Raw genomic sequence first — 26,639 nt, forward strand, 5'->3', positions numbered from 1 at the left:
GTTTCAAGAAATGCTTCGGTGAGCTCAGGAGTCTTGCACTTAATCTGAATGACAAGCAGCCACGTGGAGTGAGAGAGGAGAAAGCCATCGTGGGTGAAGGGAGTGGTGCGAACCATGGCATAGATGAGAGAAGGCACAGCCTGGCGTGCTTGGGAAACGGTCAGCACATGTTCAGCCAAGCCCAGGTACGTGGGTCCAGAGTGGAAGGAGGAGGACTGGGGAAGTGTGAGACGGGAAGACCCACCGGGTGGTAGTGCTGGGGGTGCTTCCTTGTCCACGGAGGTTTCTCTGCTACAAGAGCTAGAGATTGCTTTACCTGTGACATAATTCAAGCCTAACTTTCTTGAGGACTTTTTATTAATTAATTTATTTATTTTTCCTGTGTTGGGTCTTCTTTTCTGTGCGAGGGCTTTCTCTAGTTGTGGCAAGCGGGGGCCACTCTTCATCGCGGTACGCGGGCCTCCCACTATCACGGCCTCTCCCGTTGCGGAGCACAGGCTCCAGACACGCAAGCTCAGCAGTTGCGGCTCACGGGCCTAGTTGCTCCGCGGCATGTGGGATCTTCCCAGACCAGGGCTCAGAACCTGTGTCCCCTGCATTGGCAGGCAGATTCTCAGCCACTGCGCCACCAGGGAAGCCCTCTTGAGGATTTTTTAAAAACTAATACAGATTGAGAAAGAAATATGGAGGACCTGAGAGATAACACTTGAGATTGCTGTTTAAAAAGATTCTACAGTTTATTGACTGAATACATGGGAACATGTCAAGAAATTGCTAAAAGTAAAAAGCCTGTGATTTCAAAATAGTTGACCTAATAATTTTATTCTGCAAGAGAGAGTTTATTGTAATTTACCAAACCAACATGGATTTTGTTTTTTAATTTGGGGATGATTACCCTGCAACAAGCCATATAGAAGATACTTTTTGAATGTTGAAGTAAAGAATATCAATAAATGCACACGGAAGAATAAATAGAACAATGTAAATCTCATAATTTCTGTGAGAGAGAATGTATATATATATACATATTCACTAGTCTATTTTTATGCTCACTGGTATCATTTTAAGACTAATAATGCTACCAAAACTGACAAAACAAGCAGGTTACATAATCCAATTCCAATTTACAGAAAAAAATCTTGGATCAAACATGAGTCAAGTAGTTTATTTATGTATCATACACAGAAAGAGCACTTGAAGCCTCATCCCCAGGACACACATAGATACACACATATACACAGACACACACATACATACAATACACACATACACACAATACACACATATACACAAACGCATATACACACATACAGTACACACATGCAGACACATACACACATACAATACACACATACGCATGTATATGCACATATACACACACAATACACACATACATATACACACAATACACACACACACATAAACACACGTGTACACACATACACATACACACAGATATACACATACACATACATTTAATGATACAATGCACTTAGCATCACTTTGGGTGTTTTCATATCCAAATATACTTGACACATTTAGTCTGGGTCTATCCCATAAATAAGCATTCACAGGAGTGCCATTAAAAGTGACTCAGATTTGATTGGCTGTTTTGTTTTACTTTGCTTCCTACATGAGTCTCTGCTAAGGAAGGGGCAGAAAGAGTGCTTCAGATCCGTGTCTCCAGATTTCATGGGACATGCACTCTCTTGCATCTCCATTTTTTTAAATGCCCCTTTTGTCTTTTTCAGACATGCATCTTCTGTGTCATCAGCCAGACTATCAGCTCTGAGCATGGATCGGGGACACATCTCAGAACACACCAGGCCTATGGCAATCACCACCTGACCAGCTGACCTCTGATCAGGTCTGCAGTCTAAAACTTCACTCTTGGTAAGCCGAAGACAGTCACCTAATCTCATTCCATCTACACTGATATTGCTACTGATGGCAAGCCTTTTCCAAACTACTGGGCAGCTCTTCCAACAGATCACTTGCTTAGGTGACCAGAGGGAACATTTTGATCAACCTCAGACCTACCAGAGGATGAAGGCTCTGGCTTTTTCACAGAGGCGGGGGACCAGAGATACCGACTCAAAATTTCCAAGTGACAATCACATTTGCTTAGTTTCAGGAACATCTCAGGGTCATTTGTATTAGACTTACCTGGGTGTCGCTTTCAAAAAAAAAAATAAGTGCAACATCCTAGGCTCAAACCTCGACTCTCCAAATAGCATCTCTAGAGGTGGAGCTCCAGAATCTGGATGTACACAACGTTTTCCAGGAGGTTTATTCGTTCACTGAAGTTTGAGGGCAACTACCTCATGGCTTCGAGAGAATGTTGTTCTAGACAGAAGGACAGATCCATTTTCTGGAGAGAATGGTATCCTCAGAGAAGCACCCAGTTCTCCCAGACGGTTACCATTCAATCTCTTAGATCCCAAAGCTGAATATTTCCCCTCCTCTGACCATTTTGAAATTGTACCCCATTGTTTATCTTTCATCCAAATGATCCTCAACTTTTCAATAATTACCAGTGCATTTCCAAGGTGACAGGATGTTTGTGAGGTTTAATTCATGAAGGCTTGGAGAGCATCTGGAGAAGTTTTGTATCAGCATTCAATATTATTATTTATTTGTAATGCAATTTGAGAACTTCCTCTCCATAATGGGCAAAAATGACAAGTATCCATTTCATTCCTCAGGGTACTGAGGAGTAAAAATCTGGCTATAGGAAAGCAGGGAATTAGCCCCGTCTTTGCTATAATAACCACCAGCCTGGAGACGAAATAAGAATATGTTAGCTGCAGGTGGAAGGTTATCTGAAGCCCCTAAATGGGGCAGCTGCTGATACACTCATAGCTGGTATAAGCAGAAAACCAGACACTCAAACCCCTCCCCCATTTCCCTTTAAAACATCAGCACAAAAGCCCAGAAACACCCAGTGTGTGAAGATGTCAGTGACAATAAATATTTTTTTCAGTTAATGGGCTTCAAGAATACAGAGATTTTTTTAAGTTAAGACAATTATCTCATTTCAACTCACCACTTGCTAATTTACTAATTCATTAACTCGAGGAAACGGCTATCCTGCAAGATGCTGGCCTCCTGACAATGGAGTTGGTCTTGGCAGGGATTTATTTCCAACAACACCAGGGACAAAAAGCATGAGATATTTTTGAAGAATAATAAAAAATGGATTAAAGGGAATAGAAATAATTTATCATGTGCAGATGTGCAGAAAGAAAAGACAGTGGCTCTGCAGTGCGGTTTTATAAAAACAAAACTATGGTGAAGGCGTCTCGTCCAATCACCCATTTGTGAACACAGGGCTCTAGGTGTCTGATGAGCTTTCAGGTGTATTAGCTTTCATAAAAACTACATCATCAAAGGAATAGTCAGTAAATTTCCCCTCTTCTGACTAACCCATCTAGCAACCTTGATGAGAAGAGAAAGCAAAAAACAAAAAAAAATCAAACAGGTTCTTTGTTGAAATCCAAAGGCTGTGTGCATGTCAGTGCCTCTCTAAGGAGGTTCACAGCTGCCCAAGGACTTGAAAGTCCTCTACCATTCTGCTCTGTAAGAAAGGATGAAAGAGATAAATCCAAGAAAGGAAGGAAATATGAATTGAGGTATGACTTGCAGCTTCTAGAATATGCCAAGGAGGAAAGCACTTCCAGAAAATACTTAGGGGTACTTTTCTGCATCTCAGAAGTATATGAATTACCAGTGAGTCCCACTTTCGTAAAGGGCTAAAATATTTTATTCAGGGCATTTACTTAAAAAAAAAAAAACACAAGAAAAAGTGTTGTGGTTTTCAGAAAGATTTACAATCAAAATACCTATTTTGTGCTTGTCACACTCTTAAAGGTGCCCTTTGATGAGTAATTTATTAATCTTTTTCTTTCAGGTTAGTGCTTTTTCTGTCTTGTTCAAAAAATATTTTCATACCTTAAGATCATGAAAATATCCTTCCATAAAACCTCCCAAGATAACTTCTAAAAGCTCTCCTCTTTTGGCTTTTACACTTTGGTCAAGACTCCATTTGGAACTGATTTTTTTCCACTACAGATATTTGTTTGTCCCAGAGCTTTTTTTTTTTTTTCGGTACGCGGGCCTCTCACTGTTGTGGCCTCTCCTGTTGCGAAGCACAGGCTCCGGACGCGCAGGCTCAGCGGCCATGGCTCACGGGCCCAGCCGCTCCACGGCATGTGGGATCTGCCCGGACCGGGGCATGAACCCGTGTCCCCTGCATCGGCAGGCAGACTCTCAAGCACTGCGCCACCAGGGAAGCCCCGGGGGATAATTTTTGATAATATTGTAAAAGCAGCACATATACACAGAAAAATATATGTTATATATTCAGGATATATTTTTTTGAAAATGCAAATAAAATCAAAGAGACAAAAAGCCCAGTAGGAAAGTAGCCAAGAAATTTGAAGACTCCTTCATAGAAGAAGATGCCCAAATGGTGAATAAAATCATAGAAGGCCCTCCATCTCTTCAGTCACCAGGGAAATGCAAATTAAAACCACAATGAAACTAAAAAGAAATTGACAAAATTAAAAAGATTGACAATAGCAAATGCTGGCAAGAATGTGAAGCAAAGGAGAACTTTCATAGACTACAGGTGGGAGTGTCAAGCTGCTTTGGGAAACAGTTTGATACTTTTTATTAAAGTTGGTGATATCCCCTAAGACCAAACAATTCTAACCTAGAATCTGCTAGAGAAACATGTGTATTTTTTCTCCAGAATTCATATGCAGGAACATTCACAGGAACATTCTTGATAATAATCAGATACTGGAAGGAGCTTAAATGTCTATGGCCAGAAGAATAGTAAATAAATTGTGGAAAGTTCATTCAATGGAATATCATGGCAGAATTGAAACCAACAATGTCCAAGTACACATAAAAGCCAGGTAAATCTCACAAATGTAATGTTGATTGTAAGAGCCAGGCAGAAAATAATAAAAATTACATGATTCTATTTATGTCAAATGTATATCCAATTTAAAAACAGGCAAACATCACAAAGAAATGCAAGGTGCTAAATACCACAGAAATTAGTCTTGAAAAAGAAGGGACATGTGATGGGGTGGGGAAAGAGAACCAGAGGGTGTTGGGGAATGGACTTTCGCTGAACTGTGTGATGGTTACAACTGTGTGATGATTGATTTTATAATCTTTGAGTTAGATTTTCTGTTTTTCATAATTTTCTATATGTGGCTATATTACAAAATGCTGACAGTAAATAAGATTTTTACAGTTTAAAAAGCTTAGAAAATCACACACACACGCACACACACACACACACACAGTACCTGATTCTTCAAAGTTTGAGGATTGTGTCTGTAGGTGTGTAATGCAACATGGAGGTTATATGCTGGCTCATGAGTATTTCAAATCTTCAATTGCTAATTTACCAATTCAATAACTTGAATAATCTTTATGATGTGAACCTGTTGATTATAATGCTCAGCTTTGAAGAAATTTATTTTCAGCACCTTATTATATATATCAATATATATTTAATTGTAAATATATGCCCATAAAAATATTGAGGGAGTTATACTTTTTGCATGAAGGTTAGTAAATAGGTACTTTTGATAATGAGACTTTCTCCTGAGAGAAAGCATATGTCCAATTACATTCTATCTTGCATTTTCTGTTAGGTACTCATCTGGTTTTTGAATTTATAAACATTTAGATGATACGAGTATAATCTCCCATAAAGCTGCTGAATGACTTTTATATGGCTTAGGAACCACCAGAAATAATTTCCTTTCCTCATTGGCTAAAATGAGACTTCTTATGACCTTCATAAATAACCAAAAAATGATTAAACAGAGTGGATCTCTATTAGAAAGACACAATGCTGCCTGAATTTGGAACATTTATTTTCCCCATTTATAGTGTGTGGGAACCACCCCATTTGTACCCTCACGTATCTCTTGTAATGTACCACAGAAGCAATTACGTGCTAAGCAGAGTTATTTCAAATAATGATAGATTACTGGCCAGTTCTCTAGTAGATTCTCAGTAACCAGCAGTTGAAGAAAGAAATAAAGAAGGGAGAAAAGAAAGAAGGGTAGGAATAGTAAAAGAAACTGTAAGACAAAGTTAAAGCCTAAAGAGTCAATGCATAAAGCGGTAAACGGATGAATGGATTAAAAAATTAATGGGTGGATGAAAAATGAATAGATGGATAAAAGAATTACTGACACTTTAAAATCAATGGATGAATGAGTAAATAAAGAAAGAAAATATCTAAGAAGAATAGAAGGAAATGAATTTTAAAAAGGATGGACGAATTTACTAATAGAAATGAGTGAATGAGAGAAAGAGTAGATGGATAAATTTAGGAAGAATAAAAATGAGTGAATGAAAGAAGACATGACAGTGTGAATGAAAAACAAGTGAATAACTGAATTTGTGAAGGAATAAGAACCAAAGAGATTAGTCTGATACCTTCATTTTACAATTGTGGAAACAAGAGCTCCATGGGATTAAGTGACTTGCCTGTGATGGTGACAGAGCAGCTAGACCCCAGGTTTGCTGAATATGAGTCTTGTACACTTTTTGCAGAGTGATTCAGCTTGGCTCTCCTCAGAGCAGAGCCTGAGACAAGGATTTTGTCCAGGTAGTTTATTTGGGAGGTTGTCAGGGAGCAGGAGGAAAGCTACAGAATTAGAGAGTGTCAACTGAAAAAAAAAAAAGCACAACCTAAAAGTTGGGAATTATGTTTTATTCGGGTGGATGTTCTGAGGACTCAAGCTAGGGAGGTGCCTCTCAGATTCCCTCTGAGGAACTGCTCCGAAGAGGTAAGGTAGGACCCAGAATATATAGGAGTTTTGAAACAAAACCCAAGTAGTCGAACATCAAAAGATAACCGTTAATTTAAAACAAAAAACAAAAAACCGGAAATCTCAAGTTAATACATTTAGCACTTTTCTGTATATGGGAAGATGCAAGAGTCTGAGCTCATTGAAATCATTCCTTTGATAGGCACCTTAGCTCTCTAGAGCAGGTATCCTGCTTTTCTCCATCCTGAATCCCCTCAGGGTGCACAGTCGGGGGTGGCTGCAGTGGCTGATGGCCACAACCTTTGTTTACTGATATGGCGGGCAATATTTTTCATCCAGAAGTGTGTTTTTGAGGTCACCTCTGTAGGTGATGGGATGAGGGCAAATCCTTGGGAACTCCTCTCCCAAAATTGTCCACCCAAAGGTTGGGGGCAGGAGCATATATCTGTCACTGCTCACTAACCTTTGGCTGAGGATGGTGCCAGGAGGATGTGAATCCCAGGCTGTTCATGTATAATAGGCAGTGTGACCCCCAGCAGGGGTTGGAGGAGCCCAGGGGACAGAAAGGAAGAAGGAAGCCTATGCCTGAGGCTAGGGCTGCTGACGGGAAGTGAGTGAAAGCCTTACTGCCTGTCCACCCTGAGGTGGCTAACATCAGAGGTGAGCTTGTGAGTCATGGAACCAGAAGCACCAGGAGCATTGGAACGCATGGATTTGTTCTAGGAAAGTTCTAGAAGGTTCTAGAAAAATGTTAGAGAAAAGATGACCAAACAGTCATGATTTAGTTGTGTGGCTAATTATTACCAACCCAGCTACAAAAATAAAATCAGGTTGAAGTTTCTGTTTCCTTCAGGCTCCAGACATTTTATAATCCTGTGATAAATCATAGGACTAATAATAAACTATTCGAGTCTTAAGAGTTGCTTTTGTTTTTCTTTCAACTCATAGCAAATTATTAAGTTTGAAATAAAAACTAAAAGGCTTAAAAAACCAGTCAGTATGTAGAAACATTAAGAAAATGAGGTATTTCCCCTGTTGAAAAGCCCTTTAGCACCAAACAACAATGTGTGGATCTTATAAGTGTAGGGGAGGAAAAGAACATTCTTTTCCTCTATCCTCTTGTATTTAGTGTCTGGGGCCTGCAAATTAAACTTACAAAAGATAGATTCACAGGAGAAAAGGCATAAAAATCTTATCTGATGTTAATATTTTAATGTTACATGCATGGAAACCTTCATAAAAAAGAAGTGAAGTCCCAGAGAAGGAGTTAGACCTGGGGGCTTATACATCATTTTCACAAAGGGCAATAAATTTGTAGAGGAGTGACAAGGGAATGGAAAAGGGGATTGGCTTCTAGGAGCAGTAAATTGTGGGAAAGTAAATATACGGGAAACTAAAGGAAGATAAGGACTCTGTTAGTAAGGTTCTTTTGTGTAAACCCATCTCAGTGCTGACTTTTTGTTTCTTGTGATAGTGGATGTCTCTCCTCCTCCTGGTATGGGAGAGAAGGGGGGAGATCTTCTCAAAGAGCTATTTATGTCCCAAATTTTAGGCAGATGGCAGAGGGCAGAGAGCTCTTTCTGAGTTTGCTGCTTCTTAATTGCCTTCAGGTCAAAACAATCCTTATGCCAAAGTGGCAGATTTGGGGGTGGCATATTCTCATGCCCTTCATAGGTAAAGCCCACTCTCCATGCATTGTTTCTTGTCTTCCCTCTCATCACAAGTTAGGGCAATTTTATCAGAGGACACTTTAAACTTTGAGTGTGGCTATTTTTCAAATCTCTGCACCAATAACACCCAGTTCAGTACCCTGTCCTCTTCCACAGGCTGAGCAGGAGAGGAAGAAAGCATTCACTATTTAGGGGATGTTTTCCTTCAAGCTCATGCTTGTCAGGGTTTCCCCAGTCATGCCTTCCTGATATCCCCTTAGCCTCCTAATGTGTTCCCAACTGCCTTCATCAGTAAGAGCCAGTGCTGAACTATGATTCTCCTTTAGGAGATAATGCCTGCCTTCCTTCCATTGCCAACGGTTCCTTTTGCCAGAGGGCCAAGCTGATAATCTCGTTCAAACTAACTTATTTAAGGCTGGTCATGGCCGATCAGGTCTCCTTCCAAAGTAGTGTCTATATTTTAACATGAGTGTTGGTGTTGGAATCCCTAATAAGAAATAATACAGAAATTGCTGGAACCGTGGCGGGGCCAAAGGGGGAGATCGCAATGGTCGTGAAAGATTCTGCCTCCACTGCCCACCCCTGAGATAAGCCTTCCCTGGGCCAAGAGTTTTGCTCCCAAATGCCCCTCCCACTGGGAACCTTATTCTTCGCCTTTGTTCTTTAGCTCAGTTAGGATCATCATCACCAAGCCAGTTCTCAACCCAGGAAGCATGGCACCAATCTCCACTCTTTCCCTTCCCTACCCCTTCCCCATGCCAGTCCTGCCAGCTCTCCTGCCTAGTCACCTTGCCCAGTCATACTTTTCTCTCTTTCAGCTACTCCAACTCAGGCTTCCAGAGAGGTCTTCAGGTAACTTGTACCTGATCAGAACGCCATCCGCTTACGATCCTTCAGTGTCTCCCCGTTGCCCTTAAAGTCTTCATTCCCTTGCATGTGACCCATCTGCCTGTCAACCCCATCTTTGGCCACGCTCTCCTTACCTTTGAGACTACATCATGCTCCCTCCTGGCTCCAGGATTTCACACGTAGAAGATTTCTTTTCCGTCCCCTTCTCCTGAATATACCCAAAGCTTATCCTGAAATTCCAGCATGAGTTTCACTTCTCTCAGAAGCTTTCCTTGACCCTCACCAACTCAGATTTGGCCAGATGTTAGCCCTGCACCATCCCCTTGCCCTGCCAGGTTAGTCTCCTGTGGCTACTGTAAAACTGACCACAAACTGGGTGGCCTCAGACAATTGGAATGTATTCCCTTTCATTTCTGAAGGCCAGAAGTCCAAACTCAGTGTTGGTGGGTGGCGCTCCCTCCAGAGGCTCTAAGGGGAGGACCTGGCCCTTGCTTCCTTCAGCATCTGGTGTCCAGCGGTGCTCCTCGGCTCGTGGCTACATCCCCATGTTCCATCTTCACATCACCTTCTTACTTATAGGGATATTTGTGATGGCATTTAGGGCCCACCTAGAGAATCCAAGATTATCTCCTTATCACAAGAGCCTTAAGGCAATCACATCTGCAAAAGACCTTCTTTTCCAAATAAGGTAACACTCACTTGTTCCAGGGATTTGATATGGATACATGGGTGTAAAGCATTTTCAACCTAACACATCAGCACTACTCTAAGTGACCCCATCATTGTACTTCTTATTTTTCCCTTGTTTAATTAGTTCCCATCTTATAGACTTATCAAGCTTGTTTACCTCTGATCCACAATTGAAAAGAGCAGTTCAGATCTCTTCAGACAGCCAAGTTCACTAAATATTTAATTTTCGCAGGCCCCCAAAACGGATCCTCTGCATGGTCCACCTTCATGGTCAACACTCCAAGTATCTGCTCTCCCAACAGATTCTTCCCAGGATGGAGGCTAGAGGGAATTCCCTCACCAGTTCAGGAAAATTCTGACCCAGCAGATGATCCCTCCTGAACAACCAGTCAGGGCAGGGAAGGGTCTTCATACTTAACAGGGTGGACTTGACCTAGCCCAACTTGTTGCTTCTCCTGAAGAACCTCCCCAAGGGAGTCGGCATCCCTCCTAAAGACCATTATGCAAAAGAGCACAGGTCTGACAGCACAGACCCCCGAGGACCACAGGCCGGAGTGGGTCCTTTGCTTCCCCACTGGGGCCAGTGGTGGCCTCGTAGTCCTGGGCTTTGGTAGGAGGGGTCCCATAGACTTACTGCTGTGCTTGCCATTGCTGGCCTCACCCAGGGCATCTGATCTGTCCTCCCTCTCTCTAAATTTTCCAGGCCCATCACCTCACCCCTCAATGTCTTCACCAGCAGACAAAATCCAAACTCCCTTCAGTCTCTTTAGGGACTCTTCAGGCAAAAATAATTTCAATCTTAAATTCAAGTGTTTATTCCAAGGCTTGCTTCCTTCTTTTCACACCTCAGCTAAGCAACCAGTATCTTGTCTCTTTATTATTGAGGATCACCAGTTACAGGGATCCTGAGTCTGTGACATCATTAAAAGTGTCCCTCACACTTTCAGGGACCAGAGGAGGGTGTGCCCCTGATTTGGGACACAGAGTCAGGACTTCCTATATCCTTGTTCTAGAGTGCACAGATACCTTCAGTTGTATCCTCTAAACCCTGTAGGTTTTAGTCACATAAGATCACACGAACATAATTGTTAAGCATGCGGTCTCTGAAGTCACTCAAGGACTTGATTTGCATCTCAGGTCCATCAATAATTCACCTGTGTGATCTTGAGTACATTTCTTTAAGTCTCAGTTTCCTCATCTATGAAACGATGTAATACCCACTTGTTGTGAATTTTGAATGAAAACACCCATACGTAACAAAGAGGAATTTCTCCAAGATTCTTAGAATGCAGGAGATGTTTTGGTCCTCTCTACTGATGACAGGCTTTGCCCGATGGACATTTTCAGGGAAGTTAATGGGCAGTTCTCCCTGGTCCTCACACAGAACACCTCTGAGAACTGCAATCCAATAGAGTCTCCATAAAGTCGGCTTCTGAGTGGAATTTTGCTTTTTCATTTGCACAAGAATTGGAGAGCAAAACCCACCCATAAGTGTCAAGAGACACTAAGTGCTCCAGAGCTTAAAAAATCCAACCATATTTATTAAAGACTGAGATTGCCTGCAAGGAGGAGGAACAAGCATCTTCTTTCCTTTCTGGATGCTTGCTGAGCTAGTAAACCTGAGACCCATTCTGCTGCTGTCTGGGACGTGGAGAGGAATTGGATGAGAAATTTCTTGGGAGAGCTTGGCATGGGTCTTTGGGCATTTGGATACGCAGGTGAATAGTGTTAACAGATAAACTGCATATTGAAATATTGAAGACTTTATTTGAGCAAAAATTGATTTGAATCAGGCAGCATCCTGAAAGAAAGAGATGCCATGCATACCACCTACAATGGAGACCTCCATTCCAGCAGAAATGGAAGCTGATGAACCAGAGAGGATCCAGAGACATTTTCCACCACCACTGTGCCAGCAGTGATAAAAGATGTTACTCTATCCTACTATCCTTCCTGCCCTTCCACCTCTCACCTTTGACAGGGAAGAGGGGAGAGGTGGGTGCATATCTCAGGGCAGACTGGGTGCTGGAGTGGGAGGAGGGAGGAGAGAGCAGACAAGGCACCTCCTCACTCCACAGACCCCCGGCCTCCCACCAAACCTACACCATGGGAAGGGGAGGTGCTGAGATTTAAGTTGAGTTTGACATATTAAGCTGGATAGGTTTTCTTTTTTTTTTTCTCTCTTTTACTAAACTTGTAAAATTGTAGTAAACTATACATAACATAAAATTTGTCATTTTAACCATTTAAAAGTATACGGTTCACTGGCAAATACATTCACATTGTTGTGCAACCATCACCAGAACTTTTTCATCATCCCAAACTGAAACTCAGTACCCATTAAACAATTACTCCCTATTCCTTCTTCCCCCCAGGCTCTCGTAACCTCTATTCTACTTTCTGTCTCTATGAATATTTGCCTATTCTAGTACTTCATGTAAGTGAGATCATATGACATTTGTCCTTCTGTGTCTGGCTTTTTTCAGTTAGCATAATGTTTTCAAGGTTCGTCTATGTTGGAGCATGTATCAGCATCTCATTCCTTTTTAAGGCTGAATAAACTGTATGTATATACTATATTTTTTTTATCCATTCATCTTTTCATGGATATTTGGGTTATTTCCACCTTTTGGTGAGTAATGCTGTTATAAATATGGGTGTGCAAGTGTGAGTTTGAGTCCCTGCTTTCAATTATTTGGGGAATACAGCTAGGAGTAGAATTTCTGAATCCCATGGTAATTCTATGTTTAATATCTTGAGGAAAAATCAAACTGTTTTACACAATGGTTGCACCATTTCACATCCCTAAATGCACCAGCGTTTCAATGAACACCCCTGTTCTCCAACGCTTATTTTCCATTTTTTGGATAATAGCCCAATGGAAACAAGACTCTCTCCTCGACCTAATTTCAGTCAGCCTCCTCTGAACTCTCTTCTTGACTAGGCCTCTTCTGTGGGTCCTATCTTCACCCTGGTGTACCTAGTCCAGTTGTAGGAAAAATCCTACTTCAGTTTAGCAAGAATGCCCCCACACTTGATATCTGATCAAGTTCCTCATCCCTCACCTTTGATGTCTATGCCCTTGACCTGCCTCCAGCAGGAACTCTGTTAAGTCGGTTAAGCCCAAAGTCTCCATCTAATTGCTCCTTCCCCCTCCCCAAATTCCAGGTAGTCCCTGGTTGGACCTACACTGTTTAAAGGCCAGGTTCTCCATGGGCAAGGAAAACCTAGGCCTTTAGCACTCAACTAACCTCTTAAGACATGGACACACAACAAGAAAACTGGATGATAAGTGCATACACAGAGACATCACTTCTTCGTGACTCCACCCCTGAACACTAATCTTATATCATTCTTTTATTTTCACCCAACAAAAGCATCTACCCCTGGACAGCAGGATGACTGGGGGAGGCAAATCTAGTTTAACGGATGAGAAAGATGAGAGTGGCCCACCAAGAAGGCAGGGCAATGTTGGTCCTTGGAATTGCAGAACTAAGAACTCTCTCCAAAGCAAACAACTTCACAGTCCCCTGTGGGGTTAATGTCTATTGGCCTTTTATGAATTGTATAAATTACACTCTTAAGCTCCATGCAAATTGCAAAATCATTTTTTCCAATTGAGTTAATAAAGCCAGTCTAGTACAGGCACGCTGTCTTCAGCAGAAAATTAGCCCGGCATACTGTTTGTAGATCACAGAAATTCGGTGGATGGATGGTGTTCCTGGGTTATGATTGCGGTAGGTGCTGGGATGCCTGCTTTGTGATTTTTCTTCTGTGTGAGTGTGATCCATTTCCCTCTGATGGAGCTGGACGTGCAGGGCACTGTCACACTTTCTGATGGTGTTTTATCCATCACTGGGGAGCTGCAAATTCATTCTCAAGGTCTCAATCCTGAGAGATGTTATTATCACTTGGGAACTTTCAGGGAAAACAAGACTGTCTTTGAAAGTGGCTGGCCGCTTCTGACTGATCTCACCTCTAACAGTCTTAGTGTCCTTTCCTCATGAAACCCAGGCAGCAAAAGAGAAAGTATCTCCTCTCCCCTCCTGGCTGTCTGCAGAGGAACCCTGTAGGAACCGACATTCCTCTGCGTTTTCTGACCTTGCGGTCTGGAAAGCAGCTGGCCTGAGCCATTCAATAGGGCCTGTGGCCCTTTTGCTTCCCTTATATTATCAATCTTGTTGGGAGGCTTAGAAAAAGATGTCACTTCCAGGAAAGCAACTGCAATTAGCTACCCCTCTGGGAATCACCCCCTTTTGTGTATTATGGCCACCGGTAGGTAGCTGTTACCTGTCTACTGACGGCTTGTGTGGGACAAAACCCACACATCAGTTCCTGGTGGCCTTTCTCACAAGAACAAGTCACAAGATGCAAACAGGTGGTTTGCCATGTGCATTTTATAAGCTCCCTATTCTTTATTTCATAACCTTACGGCTATAGCCATGGGAGGAATGAACCCAATGAAGAAAATTCACATTAAAGCAAGAATGGCTGTTAATAGTTTACTGCACCCTCTCCCAGAAGAGTTACCTTTATTCAAAAAAGACTGAAAATGTTGAAATATTCCATACGAGGGTTAGCCAGAGAGGGAACCGTACTTGGGTGAGGAGATTTCAGCTTGGGCCTCTCAAGCAAGACAGCTCTGGGCCCTCTAGTCAAAGCAGGAACACGTCAGCCACCTCCACTCGCCAGGGGATGGGATTTGGAAGTGGTTTTGCTGCTGTACAGTCCCAGGCACCACGTGACTCCTTAACTACACTTTCCCTCTTTCCGCTGCTTTCCGCCATGTTGATCCATCCTCTTCCATTGCCTGGAGTTTGAAGCCTCCGTTAGAGGCTTCACTTTGGTCTGGTACTGAGCCTCACCCTGTCTCTGAAGGTGGAGTTCTCAGCTCCATAACGCCCACTGCCGGCTGGGGTCGCCTAGGAGGGGACTGGTTCTGCTCCCTCCATGACCCTGACCCACCGGGATAGGGCCTGTGTTCACTGAGCATGAGACTGTATAGCCTCCCTAGAGGCTCCAGACTGCATCTGGGCTAACTTCCCAGTCCCTGGCACTGTCTATCCCCATTTATTCCTGTCCCATGTAGGTGGTCCCTGGAGGTCCCAGCATATCCAGTATTTTGAACCATCCCAAATTAATATCAAATAAGCCTTTTCAGTATGGTTCCTCAAATCATATATGGTTGATTCAGGAACTAAATACCAGTCATTACACAAACATTTCTAATTACCATCTCCTTTTATCCTGGCAACGATTTGAGTGAGGTAGATAAGTTCGGCATTACTATTCCAGGTGAGAAATAGTGATAGATGAGCAAATGGAGGTTCAATGTGTCCTACTCAGAATCACACGGCCAACTCGTGATGGACCTTTTGTCCCAGTATCTCAACTCCCCTTCTTGTCACAATGCCAGGCTTCCCTCTTTGCCCATCAAGGTCAATTTTAATCTAGAAATGGTTCCCACAGGAGAGCATGGCACACTGAACTCCATGCTCCACCGGCTAAACTTCCATTCTTCCAATTTTGCAAATGGAATAGTACTTTAGGCTGCAGTTTTCAGGAAACACAGGAGATGCCCTGCTGGAGGCAATTTAGATTTGGGACCTAGAAATAAGGAGACCCTGTGGTTCCACCTCCAGCAGAGAACCCACAGGGCTCCTTGTTCTTGGTTCCTGGTGACACATGTTACCTACTCTGGGGTGCAGCGGGCCCTGCACACTTGCCAGACTGCACAGATGGCTCCAAGGTGTCCTAAGGGAGGTGAAGCTGTGCATGTGAGGCTAGGCCAGGCAGGTGCATAGAGTGTGGTTTTTAAAAGGGGAGCAGCTGTCCCACAACTGATGGGCAGAGGTCTGAATGTGGTGGAGACTACAAGTTTTTTAACTCCATTTCCATTCCAAGTCCCAAAATAAATGTGATTTATTTACCTTTTTTTTCCTTGGTTAAACTTGATCTTATTTTACCCAGTGCAGTTTAGACCAGGTGTCAGCAAATGTTTTTCCTAAAGGACGTGCTAGTAAATATTTTTAGCCTTTGAGGGCCTTATTTATGTAACTGAAGGGTGAGGCTGTGTTCCGATAAAACTTTATTTACAAAAACAAGCCGTGGGCCAAATTTGGCCTGGGAACATGGAGTGCCAAGTCCTGGTTTAGATTGATGTTGTCTGTGCATTTTTGAAACTAAAAAAAGTTAACAGCATTCATTATCAGCAGGGGGCATCCCCATAAACTCCTTTCATGCTTACTCAAAACCATTATTCCAAGCATAAGTGTCTCACTAGAAATGAAAGTCCACCGAGGCCCAGTAAGAAAACCTTCTTACTGAATTCAGGAATAAAATCTCTGTTTACTACTCCAGGTTCAAAATCAACTTACTGCTTGAGTAAGAGAGTGTACCTCTATTAAAGATTTGACTAATGGAGACAATTGGCATTATACAAGAATTTTGGAACGTGAGAACCTTCACCATTTATTGGAAAAATTAGATGGTTCTCATTCTCTGACAAAGGTAGATGCTTTATCTAAACAACCCGATAAGTAAAGACAACTATGACAAAGAAACATGTGCAATCAATACATTTTAATTAATTTTTCCAAATAAAACTGTTAGCTCTAATTCCTTCTATACTATAAATATGTTAAATCATAAATAAACTATGAATAATTCTGTATTATCAGCATTCAGATTTATTCATATTTTATGATTTAGCATATTTATGATATAGAAGGAATTGCAGCTAGTATTTATAAAATTAATTTAAAATATATGTGCTATACATTATTGTAGAATATGTGTAACTATATATAAATATATGAGGACATCCTATCTATCTATCATCTATCTATCAACCATCTGTCTATCTGTCTATCTAATCTCTTTAGATCTTTGTGGAAATGCTGCTTATAGGACAATACCAAGGTGGAAGGTCCGTAATATACAAGATTTTATGAGGCAGCATCCAGTGAACTCCAAACAAGATGAAAAGGGGCCGAAGGTGAGGAATCCCAGAGGGACGTCTCTACTCAGTCTTCCTTAAGCTCATCCTCACAGAGGAAACAGAAGACAAACAAAAGTTCTTCAGCCCTCACACTGGGGATGGGCCGATAGAGCATCCTTACCCCTGGCCACCTGACTAAATCTATACATGGACCTGAAGGTAAGCTCTTCCCAAGACCAGATTCAATTTAAGCCCCAGTTCAGTGCCTTTCATTAACTATCTCTGTAAGAATTTGAAGCTCTGAAATGGATTGCACATGCTTGGCATTTTTGTCAACGTATGAAATGCACACTTTAAGATTGGAGGTGCCCCTTCCTGGTTTCAGCTGGTCATTTAAGCAAGTTCTTCAAGTAAATGCATATCCTGAAGCATGAGGAAAAGGGCCAGCCTCTCCAATTCCTTTAGAGGTTTTCAGCCATCCTCACTGAAATAAATGTACTGGAAACAGCAGAAGTAGAAAATAGCACAAAGACAATAACGTTTGCATAAAGAGGCCATTAGGAAGGTGTGCCAATGGAACGACTGTGTGATGTTGCATAACAAATGCACACTTTGGTTTAGTTATTTTAAAGATTCTGTTTATCTAGTAGTTTTTTGCATTTAAAGAGCATGATGCTGAATGATTCTCCATCCCTGAGATGCCAGCAGTTCTTGGAAAAGGATTCACAGAATGATTAAAAGCATAATAAAAAAGAGTAAATTCCGATGTAATATTTATCCAGCGTGAATTTTCGGCTTAATACATCCAAACCCATCCCATCCCCCAATTTGCACAATCACAGCTTAATAAAGGACATATTTTAAAATGTAGGCTGCCAGAACAGTGAGGGAAGCCAGAAACAGAACCACAAAACTCTCCCAAATGCCTCCAAGATGGAGACGTACACAGACTCAAAACTGGATGGAGATTTCTAGGTGCTGCCTTTTAAGTTCCTCTCAAAGCGGGGAGCTGAAAGGTCCTGGATGGCCCAGCAGGGGTGGTCCTACAACAGTATGAAATTCAAGAAAACTAAATGCAGATGCCCAAAAAGAATATGGAGAAGGCATCCTCAGAAGTAATGCAAATTAAAAGGAGAAATATTTTTCTAATCTATCAAATTAGCAACACGTAGGTGGTCCCTTAACTGGGGCCCCTGTAGCCTCATCTGAGATGCAGCCTGAGTGCCAAGCCTGAGGCAAGTGGAGTCTCTCCCGTGGTCAGGACCTTCTGGGCTCCTTCCCACTAGGAAGAACCTTCCATCACCTGCTGCCCACCGGCTGTGGCTCCAAGCATGAGCTCACCCCTCCCCCTCTCACTGCCCTGCTCACACCAGCCTCCTTGCCAGCTCTCAAAATGATGGGGCAGTGCCAACCTCAGGGCCCTTGTACCTGCTCTTCTGCTTGCTGGAATGCTGTTTCCTTGGATCTTCACAAGGCTTCGTTTCATTCTGTTCTGGGCTCAGGTGTCATCTCCTGTCTAAACTAGGTAGACAGATCCATCCAAAATAGCATCAGCCCACTAGCCTGCTTTACTTTCTTTGTAGGACTTATGGCTGCACAACGACATACTGTGACTGTATTTATTTATTTTTGTCCGTCTTTCTACAGGATCTGAGTGCCTTGAAGACAGGAAATTCTGTTTGTTGTTGTTTGTGGCTGTTATCTCAAGGGCCCAGAACCGTACCTAACATACGGTAAATAAGTGCTGATGGAATGGACTTAAATGGCACGACCTGGGATCGTCAAGGCTGTTCTACCTGTGTTCCCATTCCAGGACAGTGGGGAGAGGTGTGGGTATAATCAGGATGGGAAATAATCTGACAAATGTTATCAAACACCTCTAAAAATTTTCTATCCTTTGACTCCGCTTTTAGAAATTTACACTAGAGAAATACTCAGTGAGCCATACAAGAGTTTACGTATGAAGACATTTATTGCAGTGTTATTTATAACAGTGAAAAATGGAAATGGCTGGAATAAATAGGGAGAGAGGTCCAAGAGATAGGTGATATATGTATACATATAGCAGATTCACTTCACTGGACAGCAGGAACTAACACATTGTAAAGCAATAAAAAAGTACCCCAATAAAAAAATAATAAAAAAATTAAAACAACAAAGGGAATAGCAATACTGGTAATGAAATAGAATGGCTACACTGATGGAGAGCAGTTATTAAGTGTCGGGTAAGGTGCTAAGTGATTTAACTGTTCTGTAAACGAGTTGTGTCCAATTTGCAGGTGAAGACACAGAGGTAACTGGCCCAGGGCATCATTCACGGGCCTTGGGAAAAATTGGGACTCAAGTTCTTGCTGGCCAGCCTGAGCTAAGGAATCATAAACTGCCTGAATTACAAAGCTATGCTGAGCATTCTGTCGTACTTGGGAGAGGCTGCCTGGGAGAGGGGAGAGTCAGGGGCACACTGGAGCCACCAGGATCTCAGTGGTGCTTTGAGCATCCCCAGCTCCCCTGGGCCGTGCACAGGAACTGTCCCTCGTCCTCTGAAGTTCGTTGTGTGCAGCCTGAGGACTTTGCAAACATTTCTCCCTGACCTTTAGTAGATCAACATTAAGCAAACAAACTCTTTCCTCTACCCCCGCCCTCCCTTTTTCTTATTGTTGCCAGGGTCCACGGTTTCCTCTCGAATCCCTGAACCATTCTCCGTGGAGTCTCGCTCATTTCCTGTCCGGGGAGCCTTGGCATCCGATCCGCGGGCCAGAAGCAGGCGGAGGAGCCGGCAGCCCGGGGCTCTGTCTCTCTTCATTGGCCTCGGGGAAACCCACGGGCTGCTCTGCTCTCCTCGCAGCACCCAGAGCCGAGCCCTGGGTAGGAGGCCACTGGCCCTGCCCCCAGACCTGTGGATGGGTCCCCTTCCGCCCGCGCTCCACCCCACCCTTGTGCCCCTTCCCTGGGAAGAGACTCAGCGCCCCAGACCTTGCAGCTCCACTGACTCCCATCCTCAGCCCCAGATGGTCTGGATTCACTTTTCCAAATGGCTCTGCCTCTAATTCCTGGACTCATTTTGAGATTGTGTCCCATCCATGTTTTCTCCTGCTACATTTGAAATTGTTTTAATTTAAAGCTGATACTGCTCAGCTAATTAATCAAATTTCTGCCAGCCACACCACTCTCCGCTGCATTTCAGGGTATGTGACTGTGTGTGTGAGTGTGAGGGTGTGTGTGTGTGTGTGTGTGTGTGTGTGTGTGTGTGTGTGTGTGTAAGAGGGAAAATTCCTTTCACATGGCCTCTTGTCCCCAGAAATCTGAAAGTGTCTTTGTCTTGGTCGTTGTCCCAGAAACACCACCCTCTGCCCTTTTCTTTGGCCTATTCTTAGGGTATGTTGAGAAAAGCCCAAGGGTTCCTGCACTGCTGACTTTCACAACTGCTACGAGTAACAGGGCCAGCTTGACCCGGTTAGGGAAATCCAAATTTACCCAATGGAGGATTCGCTGGAGCGGAATTATGACTGTTTCCCTTGGACCTTAGACCCCTTTCGTTGATCCTTTTGTCACCTCCCCTCCCACCATCCCCTGACCTTAAGTCGCGGAGGACCCCTGACTATAAGCAGAGGTTCCAGACCATTTCTTCTTTACCTGCCTTAAGTGTCAATTCCTTGGATCCTTTCTGGGGAAATAAATAATGTGATCAGTTAATTAAACAAGCATTCAGAGTTGATGGGCAACAGTAACCTCAGGCAATATCCCTAGCACTTAACATTTTACTGTGTATCAACAGCATCTAAATCCAAAGGAGTCCTTCATATGGGAACTTCAACCCCACAGAGTGGGTAAATATTTTCAGTCACCCCACTTCTCAATTTGGTTTGTTTTTGGCCTCTTTCCTGTGACTTTAGACCGCAGGGCAGTGCCTCCCGGTGAGGGTGGCTCTGACCTTGAACCTGAGCAGGGCTTGATCTTGGAGGCAAAGCCCTGAAGCTACTCAGGGCTGCTCTGCTCGCCATGGACATTTCCCTGGGAACAGGAACGTTCAAACCAACAGATCCAATGAGAACCTCAGTATGGACTAGATTTCTAGCAGCGAGAATCAAACGTGAATTTCCTCCTTATTCTTTGACTTACATTGAGGTTTTCTTGAAGCAGGTTGAAGCAGGATAGGCGAGGAACTGTCGTGAGGCCAGAGGACGGGGCCTTCTTTCTAATATTGTTTTTATTGATGAATAGTCATCTCACTCCATTTCCTGGCTCTCTCCCTGGCTGCAGTGCACTCAATTATAGTCTTAGGATTGTGTGCTACAGAGATCATTCTGCCTTATTCTTTTAGAAACTGGTTGGAATTTCAAACAAAGGGGAGTGTGTTTTTAAGGAGGAAAGAGAGGGAGGGAAGACTCCTCTGTCTTTCTGGCTGCAGACAAATGACTATTTGGAGAGCTTGCGAAATCTGCCAGGCTGCTCTCTTTGTCCCTGTGTTCATTTCTCCAGCTCCAAAGGATGCCCTGAGTCGCTGCTAGAAGACTCTGCTCCAAGGAACTGCACCCCCAGTTACTGGAAAGGCAGAAGCTGCGTGTGGACCAGTGTGCAGGGTAGACCTGGCCCCCATGGTTGTTCTACACCAGAATGACGAGTCAACGCAGACAGAAAAAACTGTCAAACCAATCCGCCAGTGCCAATAGTTAAAAAGGTGAGATGATTCATGTAATCTCTGGGTGGTAGAACGGGTCAGTAGCCAAGAGAACTAGGTGTAGTTTTTAGCTCTCCACTTGGCCAACTGTAGGTCATGAAACACAACCTCAGCATCCCTCCAAGTCCTAGTCTGCTAGTTGGTGGAATAAGGCTAGGAACATCGGAGCTGAAGATGGGATAAAATGTCAATGGTGAAACACGAATCTTACTTGTGAGTGTTACGGATACATAACCAGTTGATCTGTGTAATAGAAAGTAGTTTGGTCTTAAGGGAATGTCCCCCACGCCTGTCCCACAAAAGGGAAGGCACCCTGTCTGGCCCCCAAGCCTGAAGGGGAAGAGCAGATAGTGCAGGAAACTGGGTGGCTTGGAGAGTTGTGTGGCCCTTTCTAACTCTAAAGGAAGCCACACGTTTCCTGTATAGTTTTGTAGATACTGTAGCATCACTGTGGGGTCCATCCTGAGGCAGAGATGCATTCTGTGCTTCTCAAGGATGCAACACCTCTGCGAAGGACCATCTATCTTACACATACAGAGCTGCCTGCAGGGCCTCCTTACGTGGGGCCCCATCAGGCCATTCCTTTTCTGGTGAAGAGGAGGGAGCCACATGATTTATGGTAACATATGGACTGTGGTTTATTTGCTGGTGCCTCAGCTTCTGGCAAAAGAGTATTACCTGTAATAACCACCAGCTAGGCATTTCTCAACTAAACTTCACAGGCCTGTGAACCTGAGGGATTAGCTCCCTGCACCAGGCTGAGTGGCCTCAACCAAAATTAGTTCCAAAGACATACCTTGGGGATTCCTAGTGTCAGTTTCTTAATTTTAAAATAAAGCCCCGGTTTTCTTAGTTGAGTCTTTTTATGTTTTCTTGTTCCTGAATGCTCCTTTGACACCAAAGGTATTGATATATTCTACCCTGCAGGGAAATCAATAAAAACTTTAATCACAAAATTAAATAAAAACCAAAGCTACTGACATTACACGGTAACACTCACTGAAGCAGCAACTTGAGGTTTTATGGTTCTCCTGCGGCTGGACTTATTATTCACAGGAAAATCAATATCATCTTTAGAGTAATTTGGGATGCATCTTGTCGTCACAGAAAACAAGTTCCTGGTAGACTTTACTAAAAAGGTACGAATGAGGCATCAGAATGTGTTTGCCCATCCAGAAACGGATGAGGCCTTGATAGCAGGAAAAAACACAAGTAGGGTGGCCTCAAATGACGTCGCCAACTGTGTCCCAAAGTGTGTCAACATCCAGCGCTCAGGGCCACCTTCTACAAACATACTCTGCTGCTGTTGTCGATGGGTCACAGGACTTTCCTGGAATGACGAAAAGCTTGGGGGAGTACATGAGTTAAAACGTCCCCAGAAATGCTGCCCACGCTTCAGAGGGCATCTAGTAATAACACCCATTTGTCTTATGACCTTAGTGCCGTTAGGTAACGAAAGGTCCTATTTCATGTTTTGAAAAAAAAAAAACAAAAAACTTTTGCAAGTCACAGGATCATCGAATCAGATGTAACATTAAGAGGCCTTAAGCTCAATAGGTCTGACCCCTCTGGAACACGGGGAGCCGCCGTAGTTATCCGTGAGGGATGCAATTCCTCTGAACTGTCATGCTTCCGGTCTCGTCATTCAGCAGCAATGCAGATCCAGAAGCATGCGTCTGTATACAACGTTTTATCTTCATGAGCCACACGCTTTCCAGTTCTAATGAATTATTAGGCTACAAGCTTGCTTTCCTCCCCATAACACAGTCTATGTGGTAAAGCCACAGAGCGTAAAGTGAAACCATTGGCAGCTCGTACCATTCACATCTGCTCAGGTGGGGAAGTGGTAACACACTTGCAGTGAACTTTCGGAGAACCCTGAGTTGCTGCAAAGGTTTATTGGAGTCTAACTCAATATGCTCGATACGCTTCAGTCCCCTGTGCTCTTGTTTTAGAACTTCAAAACACCTTTTTTCCAAGACTTGAGACTGCTCACTCGGAATACAAAGCAGAAGCAGAGAATGCGGCCCGATCATACGTGGCAGGAGCCAAGTGGATGAAGAGTAGACATTTGGAAAGTCAGGAAATGAAAACCAAAAGATTTTCCAAGGGTGAGACCAGTCATACACCCAGCCAAGGTCAGTGCTTAGGGGCCTGGAGTCACCAACTTTGAGCCAGCAGAGCGGGGCTTAGAATCCAGACACTGAGCTTAAGAACCATTTTCCAAAGCAAGAGTCAAAATCCATGGCTGGATGACAGCACCCTTGGGAAGCAGGAGGGCTCGACATATGAGATGACCGTGAATCAATAAGGTGCTCAAGGTCTAATATCAGGGTGCCACGTATTAGAGGGATTGCTGGTCAGGGACACTGCCCCAGGGACTGAGGTAGGAGTCAGGCAGATAGAGGTTCTCGGATGCTCCAGGCCGGTAACTGCAAAGAAATCGGGGTTATTCAGACACTTACTGGCTTCTGTGTCGGCTCCCTAGGTCATAGCCCTTCGGTTCTAACATTCTTCTCATTTGGAGCAACTTCCCTGATTAAACAGCTAAGGGCCTCTTCAGGATAAATTTTTTGGTTTTGTTTTTGTTTTTTTAAATGTTGAGCCTTCTTTTAATTTATTTATTTTTGTTTTTGGCTGCGTTGGGTCTTCATTTCTGTGCGAGGGCTTTCTCTAGTTGTGGCAAGCGGGGGCCACTCTTCATCGTGGTGCGCAGGCCTCTCACTATCGCGGCCTCTCTTGCTGCGGAGCACAGGCTCCAGACGCGCAGGCTCAGTAGCTGTGGCTCACGGGCCTAGTTGCTCCGCGGCATGTGGGATCTTCCCAGACCAGGGCTCGAACCCGTGTCCCCTGCATTAGCAGGCAGATTCTCAACCACTGCGCCACCAGGGAAGCCCCAGGATAATGTTTTAAAGGCAATCTCTTCCAGATGGTTCTCCTTACGTGCATAGCCCACACATTCATCTTTTGTGACTAGGGCTCCCCCAGCAAGCCTACCCAGCCACTTCTGCCCCATCTTCAATCCACACTCCCCAGCCGAACTGCCCTTTCTTATGCTAAAGGCAAACAAATAACTACAGCAAAAACCATGCATATTTCTATCACTGAGTGTAACAAATGGTATCTGAAAGTTTACACCATATGAAATGGTCAATAGCAATCTTTCTGGACATAAAAATTGGCTTTGAACCAATTTCATATGGTTCAAATGAATAATTCTCCCTTTCTGTGTCTATATCTTCATTTCTGTGCGAGGGCAGACCATGATGAAGGACTTTGGTTTTCTGCTTGTATAATCAGACTTTAATACATCCTGGCACATCATTGGTCCCAGTTAATGGCTGATGGATGAATGATTAAGTTGATCCCGGGCTTCGGGACCCTGGCCATCTTCTTGGGGAGACGGCTGGGGCCGAGTATCTGACAGTAAAGAAGTTATGTGACCTAGAAACAACCCCTCCATCTCACAGACTATAAACAGTACACATTTCTCTGGATAATCTACTTCCTCAATAAAAACATGGCTACACTGACAGATAAACACACTATTTTATGCCCCGTCCCAGTGACTTTTCTCTCAGGTTAGCATGTCCTCAGCACCTCACGGGATGGGAGCCAGGCTGGGATCTTGCTGTTTTGTCTGCTATTTACATGTGGTCAGCTGACAACAAAGGCCAAGGCATGTCGGCTGAAGACACTGGCTTTAAACATTACTGTACAGCATCACACCTGGCCAATATGTTTCCTGGTTAGATGCGGACAGCCGTACGGTGCCCACTTCCTTCTCTAGGTGTTGACGGTGTCGAGCTCACAACTGTGCTGTTTCTCTTGCCACGCTTGATTCAAGGATCAAGTAACTTGAGAATTCGTGATAAATCTGCTTTAATCACCAACTTGCAAAATTTCTGAGGAATCTTGCAGAAATGTCTTTTTTAAGTCAAGATATTTTCATAATGATTGTCTTTGGACTTTTTCCAGAATCAGATGAAGACATTCTTCCAACCAAACGTAGGATCATTTCTAGCACAAAACCTTCTTTTAAGCAAAGTGACATCACCTAAAAATTAAGACCAGTAACTTCTAGGAGAAAGATGGAGGAGGACAAGGAAAAGCATCCTGCTAAGAAATATTTGAAGATGATTTTGGCTAAAAATGATGTTCATTTCAAAACACGTACATCGGCTTTAACAACTCTTCAGTGAATCTATGGGTAAAATTAGTGCATTTGTTTTTCGTTCTGCTTTCACCATTTTTTCTCTCTTTTCAGTGGGCGTTGCGGGGTGGGTTGAAAAAGTCAGCAAATTTGGAAAAATAAAGTTCTTGATCTTAATGTTCAATTTCATTCCTAAAGTCGATGGGTTAGTTGCTCTAATGACTGGGCTTCTTTAAGATCTGCTCAGAGTTTAAGAATCAGATACTGTCCACAGGGTGGGCCAGGGGCAGCAAGTGATGTGTGGGGAGGGGGTGTTGTGAGCTGGGGGACCATCGCCGTTCAGACTGAATTTCAGTGTCCACACTCCTTTGGCTCGTGAGGCCAAAGACAGAAGCCATTTGAGATATAAAGCTCCATAGGTTTGTAAAGGCATATTTTACACCAACGAGTTGATCTGCACTTGACCTTCCGATGTCAGCACCTTTCCATGAGGAATCAAATCAGATTAGCAGTTTCTTAGTCCTGAGAGCAGTGGGTGGGTTAAGTGATAAACTATGAAGCCGACTTTAAAGTTTCAAGAAGGCAGTGAAAAGCAGAGTTCCGCTTAGGGACCTCAGAGTTTTGTTTCCCACTGCCCCTCTGGGTTTGCCTGATTTAGGGGATCAAGAGAAACAGGTGGTGAGATCTGCCGTAATGTGTAGCTTAAGTCGAACGTGTTCTATTTATGTTTGGATTTAGGTGATGTTGTATAAAACCTAACTCCTGGTTTCCCAGACTCTGTCCGCCTGGGGATCCTCCGGGGCTTGAGTGACAACTATCCCAGTGGTGTTTGGTGCTGGGGTCACACCCTGCT

This window comes from Lipotes vexillifer, unplaced genomic scaffold, assembly GCF_000442215.2.
Source record: "Lipotes vexillifer unplaced genomic scaffold, Lipotes_vexillifer_v1.1 scaffold1049, whole genome shotgun sequence".
NCBI lineage: Eukaryota > Metazoa > Chordata > Mammalia > Artiodactyla > Lipotidae > Lipotes > Lipotes vexillifer.